This window comes from Choloepus didactylus, chromosome 19, assembly GCF_015220235.1.
Source record: "Choloepus didactylus isolate mChoDid1 chromosome 19, mChoDid1.pri, whole genome shotgun sequence".
Taxonomy (NCBI): Eukaryota; Metazoa; Chordata; class Mammalia; order Pilosa; family Megalonychidae; genus Choloepus; species Choloepus didactylus.
The window spans coordinates 62,478,438-62,484,903 of NC_051325.1; the positions used below are offsets into that span (position 1 = coordinate 62,478,438).

At 48.3% G+C, this 6,466-nt stretch overlaps 1 pseudogene; it reads right to left on the reverse strand.

The window, feature by feature from the left end:
- Positions 1-2,642: 2,642 nt before the first annotated feature.
- On the reverse strand, positions 2,643-5,172 carry LOC119515328 (annotated as a pseudogene).
- Positions 5,173-6,466: the final 1,294 nt, after the last annotated feature.

The window sequence follows — 6,466 nt, forward strand, 5'->3', positions numbered from 1 at the left end:
AGTCTCGAGTCAGAAAGTGATCCAGCTGAAAATGGGAACTTTAAGACTTCTGACTTCAGTTACTCAGCATTCTATGGCCACTTCCTGTCCTGGACATACAGTGAGAATAATACCAGAGCTTCCTCTCGAAGCAGATATGCAAAGAAGTATTTTAGTCTCATTCTCCTGATAACTGGGAGAACACACACAGGGGGTACGGAATTTCTCTCATCTTGTCCCTGGTTTGAGTTTGGCATTTACTGAGTGCTGACTCTGTCCCAGGCACCGTGCCTGGGCTACAGAGCATGAAAAACACACAAGTCTTCTCCTCGTGGAGCTCACATTCCAGGGGGTTAAGGAACAATCCAAAAGCTGCCAATGAGAGACCAGTGGGCTGCCTGTGCCCACATCAGTGTTCTGTTTGGTCCATAAAGTGCTTAAATTGTTTTTAGTAAGTTGCCAACTTCTAAAACAGCTTCTCTGAAACAGGCAGTTTTGTCTGGATCCCTCAAAAACAATAAGCAGCCGCCACCTCCCCATCCCTTACCCAGGACACATGCTCTCCAGATCACTGCAGTCCGCACCATCTCCTGCTGTCTTAGCCCTGGGTGACCGGCCCCATTACCCACTTGACCTCCTGTAAATATTTGGCTGAAACCCCCAAAGCAAACAAATACCCAAAGAAGATAATTTCGGAAAGCGTTCAGCAACACAAACCATATAAGCTAATGTGGTAGATGTGATATGAAAGGTAGAAAGGGCGGGGAGGACCTCTCTGAAGCGTTATTTAAACTGAGAACTGAGTGATGACAAGCATGACGAGCCTGCTGACACGAAAGGAAAATGCTTCCAAGCCAGAGAACGGCAGTGGCCCAAGCCCTACGTGAGGCTGGAAAGAACTTGGCTTGCTTAAGGCATAGCAAGGCAAGGGTGGTTGGGAGAGTGGAGAAACGTCACAGCGGAAGGAAGAAGCCAGATTACACAGGGCCTTGTAGGCCATGGAGAGATTCTGGATTTTATTCCAAGTGTGATGGAAAGCCTTTGGAGGTGGTTGTTGGCTTTTTTTTTTTAGACTAGGGAATAACATGATCTGGTTCACATTTTCAAAAGACCACTCTCTTATGTAGAAGAGTGATTTAATGAGGCAAGAAAGGAAGCAGGGAGGCCAGTTAGGAAGGTATATTGTAGCAGCCCAGCAGATGACGGTGGCTCGGACCAGGATGGCAACAGAAGAGATGGAGAGAAGTAGCAGATTCAGGATATAATCTGGAGTATATTCAAAAGAATTCTCTGATGGAATGATCGTAGTAGTGGGGAGGGTGGGTAATGAAAATGGAGTAATCAAAGATAACCCCAAGATTTTGGCTTGTTGAAACATTTATAGAGTTGGGAAGACTGGGGAGGTTCTAGTTTTAGGGAGAGAGATCAAAAATTTAATTTTGGATGAATAAATTCTGACTAGACTCAAGTCTCCCTTGAGTTGTCCTTTTCCTTACCTCCCACATCCAAGCAGTCCTCTATTCAAAAATTCAAACTTCTAAATATCTAATCTCTGTGTCAAATATATCCCCCCAACTCCATACTCATTGCTGCTGTCCCGAGTCAATCCTCTCTCTCTTTCCTTGACTTTTACAACAGTCTTCTCCAGCTATGAATCAGAGATAACAACGTGCCTGCTCTCTACCTCCCGCCGTCTCTGACGGTGGACGATGCCGTATCCACACGGATCTTCGGGTCTAGCACGGTGCTGGGCGGAGTAGGTGCTCACAACATTTGATGGACTCAAAATATTACGTAACCACCCAGAAAAGAGGAGCCCCACCTTGGGGTTCTGTGATTCTGCCACACAACTTGAAGCAAAACCAGAAAGATATGTTATGATCAAGTCCCCAAAACTGCCTTCCCAAGGGATGTGCTTATTTCTTTCTAATTCGGTTTCAAGCCATACTGTTTGATTCCCACTTTTATCAGGGAGTTAATAAATGACACTGGACAGTAGTTGACGTATATTACTACTCCTTTCCACTTTTCTTCCAAATCCCTCATGCCGTCACAACATTTTTGCAAGGAGATCACAGGAGAGGATGATTCTCTATTTTACGAGTAAGAAAACTGAGGCACAGAATAAAATCCCTTAATTACTCTTTGATGGAGTTAGGAACCTGGCCTAGATGGGGACGAGCCTTCCCCTCCCCCACAGCACAGTTCTGGAATCGGAAGAGATCCCACTCTCCCACCTCTGGGTGGAATTGCTGGTCAGTACTCAGGTGTTCTTAGGTTTTGCCTCCACAATGGCAAATTTCTTTGGGTACCAGGGTATGTTGCCACAAGGCTAAGGCCATGGTCTCTCTCTCTTCTCTCTATCATTCTCCTTGGTTTTCCTTGGTGTCCAATAAAGATAGATTCCACCCCTTGGGCCCCAGGAAAAGAGAAGCACCTTAGTCATTAGCCTCAGAGGTCAAGGAGGGTCAGGGGTCACAACCAGAAAGCAGAGAGAGGGAGCTAAGGGCAAGAATAGTTTCACTGGGAAAAAGAAGAGAGGGGTTGCTGGTAGGAAAACCAAAATACTCCTTTTCTGAGGTTTCCAGCTGGAGAGTGCCTGGGAAGGAGCGGTAGTAGCAGCAGTAGCAGGTGGCCAGAACCTTCCAGCCGCCCCCTCCGAGTCATTTCTTCAAGGCCCCCAGGCTCTTCAGGGCCTCCTGGGCCTGGGTCAGCGGGTGCTGCAGCCTCTGGCGGGTGTTCCCATTGGAGGCCCAGTTCAGGAGCCCTGTGTTTCCTCCACCACAGCCCAGTGGCCAGGGGTGTTGTGGAAAAGCCGTACTGCCTTGTCCCCACAGGAGGCCCCAAACAGTCAGTGATGTCAAAGGACAATCAGTGATCCACTCCCCATGGACCTTCTCAAAGCTTTCCTCCTCCTCACCCTGACAGGTACTGTAGAGACGAATCTTGCTGCCACTGGCCAAGGCCAAGACATGGACATCAGGGAAGAGTGCCAGGCGGCACGGCACAGTGCTCTCCTCTTCACAGCGGCCTGTCCTCAGCAAGTAGGGGTCCTGTTGCTTCTTGTATTCCACATCCGTGTCCCATAATTTCCATGTGCCATCCTTGGAGACAGAGGCCATCCTCTCCAGTTCATCCACCTTCAGACTCAGCTGTTTATTTTCCTTCTGGGAAGCCTGATGTTTTTCTCTCCCCATCTCCGGCTTGTGCCCTGATGTTCGATCTGGCTGTGCAGGTCTGATGAGATGGCCGTAAGGTCAATGTTCTTCCTCTCATAGCCCTGCGGCTTGTCCTGGCACTCTGCTGGCTTAGCCTCCGTGATCCTGAGGATGTCAGGCAGCCGCTGCAGGCCGGACAGCTGGGACTGGAACTGCCTACGTGCCTCTTCAATCTCTTTGTGCATCTCATCTTTAAGGATCTTGTTCTCTTTTTCACAGCGTGGGCAGCCACCTCATCGGCCTCCAATCTGGTTTTCATCACCTGACTCTTAGTCAATCGTTCTCTCATAGTTCTGAACTGATGCCTCCAGCGGTTGGACCTTGAGGTGCACCTGATTGAATCTGTCCTCCAGTGGGGTGAAACTAGCCTTCAGCCTCTCATTCTCTAGCCTGAATGCAGAATCCTCGCCAGCGTGGTGGTGTCATCCCTCCACCAGGCTCCCGGTCCTCCCACACCGTCCCCTGTTCTGTCACCCGGTCACCGAGGATGATCATTTCAGCTCGAGATCCCCCTTCTCTTTCGCAACTTGGTTGTTGCAGCTCCTTCATGATTCCAGAGTGCGTGAAGCTTCAGCAACATAAAGATCCTTGTCAGCCAGTTACATGTGCAGTTGCTCAGCTTTCTCCTCACTTTCCTCAGCTCGCTCCTTCTGGGCTCGGATGGTCTTCTTCAAGATCTGTTTGTCTGGGTCTCCCTTTTCTTCAATTTCTTTAGCTGCCCCATGATGGCCTCCACTTCCACCTCATGCTGGTTCCCACTGCTTTCCAGGTTCTCGATCTGCATGCCCACGGGACTGTTCTCAGCCTCTTTGCACCGAAGCTGAGCCTGCACATGTCCATGCATGGATTCTGTGGACTTAGAAAGCTCAGATGCTGTCTTTGCTTGAGCCTTCTCACACTGAATTCCCTGGAGTAGCTCTTCCGCCTCCTTGTCCTTGTCTTTCAGCGGTAAGTCACGCTTTCTCAGCATCTGCCTCCGACGGCCGTTTTAGTAATGTTCCTTGCTGCTCCATCAGTCTTTCAGAGTCCTGTCGGCAGCGCTGTTCCCTCAGCCGGTCTCGAAGGGAGTGGTTGGTCTCCTCAAATGTGCTCAGCTTCTGCAGGAGAAGCTCCTTTTGCCTCATCAGCGTGTTAATGTCCCAGCAGGTCATTAGTTTCTCTGTTTTCAGTTTCCTGATGGTGTCCTTCAAAGCCATGACCTGCTTGGCAGCGGCGCCTCCATCCATTGCAGCCTCCACCAGCTTGGACATGCGGCACTCCTCCTGCTGGGGGTGCTTCTTCTGAAGCATAGAAAGTCCTCTCCTCCTTGATGTGCTGGGTGTCGTGTCTCAGCTCCGTGTTCTCGTGCTCCATCTCAGCCAGCTCTTGGGCCTCCTCCTCCAGCCTCTGTTTGCGCTCCTCCAAGAACCTCTTAGCCATCTGGCACTTGCCCTTCTGCATCTTGACCTCAGACTTGAGAAAACCAACCACATTCACTAGTCAATCTTCTTGTCACAACGGTTCATTTCACAGTGACCCGGGTCATCATCTTTGATAGAGGTCACTTAACCGCATCACTGAGACCAATTTTTCTGAAGAAGGTGGAGTGATCTCCGGGCAATGAGTTGGATTCTCCCACTTGCACCCCGCATGCCGGGCAGATGATTCTCCAGGGGCATCCAAGTCCCCTTGGTTTTCACCCGGACACTCCCCGGCACATTCACCGTGTCCCCTTTCATTCCGCGCTTAGGAGATTTCGTCACAGTTGCGCTGGGCGCGCCACGAGGTGTTCTCAAGACTTTTCTCTGCGTGAGACTCGTTACTCCCTTCTTCCCACACGTCGGAAACCAGGAGCCACACGGCTGTGCCCGGAAACGCCTCGTCATGAAGTCGTTGGAGTCGGAGGCCGGGGTCAGCGCCCGAGACGCGGTGGATGCAGTCCGGCCCCGGGGCCACTCCTCCCGCTGCGCCTCCCGTTCTGACAGCGGGTCGGCAGCTCGCCTGCTGGCCGGTTCAAACCCCACCCAGGAAGCTTTGAAGTCAAATTAGAATATGGGAAATCTGTGGAAACCAGAAATCAGCCCTGCAGTGCAACCACACAGTGCTAGCCAGAGGTTTATCCACACTCCTTCTTCTTTAGGAATTAAAAGACAATTGACTCCATACGTTCCAGGTGTGAGTGAGGGGCTGTCACCCACCCCCCACTTTTGAGAGTTCTTTTTTTTTTTCCCAATTCAGTTTTATTGAGGTAAATTCACATACCCTGTAATCATTCACAGAGTACAGTTATCCACAGTCCACAGTACCATCATATAGTTGTGCATTCATCACCAAAATCAATTTTTAAACCCTTTCATTATCAAAAAAAAGAATAAAAATATAAAAATATAAGTAAAGAACACTCAAAACACCCCATTGCCCCCATCTCCCCTATTATTCATTTAGTTTTCATTCCCATTTTTCTACTCATTCATCATACACTGGATAAAGAGAGTGTGATCCACAAGGTTTTCACACACAGTCACACCACGTAAGCTACATAGTTACACAATCATTTTCAAGGATCAAGGCTACTGGGTTGTAGTTCAACAGTTTCAGGTATTTCCTTCTAGCTATTTCAATACACCAAAAACTAAAAAGGGATATTTATAATAACACATAAGCGTAATCTCCAGAATAACCTTTCAACTCCATTTGAAATCTCTCAGCCACTGAAACTTTATTTTGTTTCATTTCTCTTCCCCCTTTGGTTCAAGAAGACTTTCTCAACCCCACAATGCCGGGTCCAGGCTCATCGTTTTGGTAGTTCTTGCATATGCTCACACTACCTGATTTTCAGTTGTTCTTTTCACCAGTTCACTTTTTAATTAAGTAATTTTTTTTAAAAAATGAACATTTTCTGGACAGAAATTAATGTGGCTAGACATCAGCTCCACTTGCAATAAATAGATGATTGCTATAAAAATGCATATAATGCAAAAAAAAAAAAAGAAAAACCTGTCATTACATCCTTTCTGTTTTCTCTTGCCTTACAAGATTCGACCTACTTCTGAATCTCTCTCCCTCCCTCTCTCTGTCACGGCTTAAAAGGAAGATGAGTAAATGGAGAGACTAGGGCCTGGCAGCACTCACCTGCAACTTCCTCATCAATGATTTCAGAAAGATCGAAAGAGAAATGCAAAGGGAGTAACCCTCATTCAACCGTGTTTACATGCCTACTTCATGGCAGCCAGAGGCACACAGGAGGCCGCGGCCTTTAAGGCTATGTCTGTGTAACCCTAAAATTATCT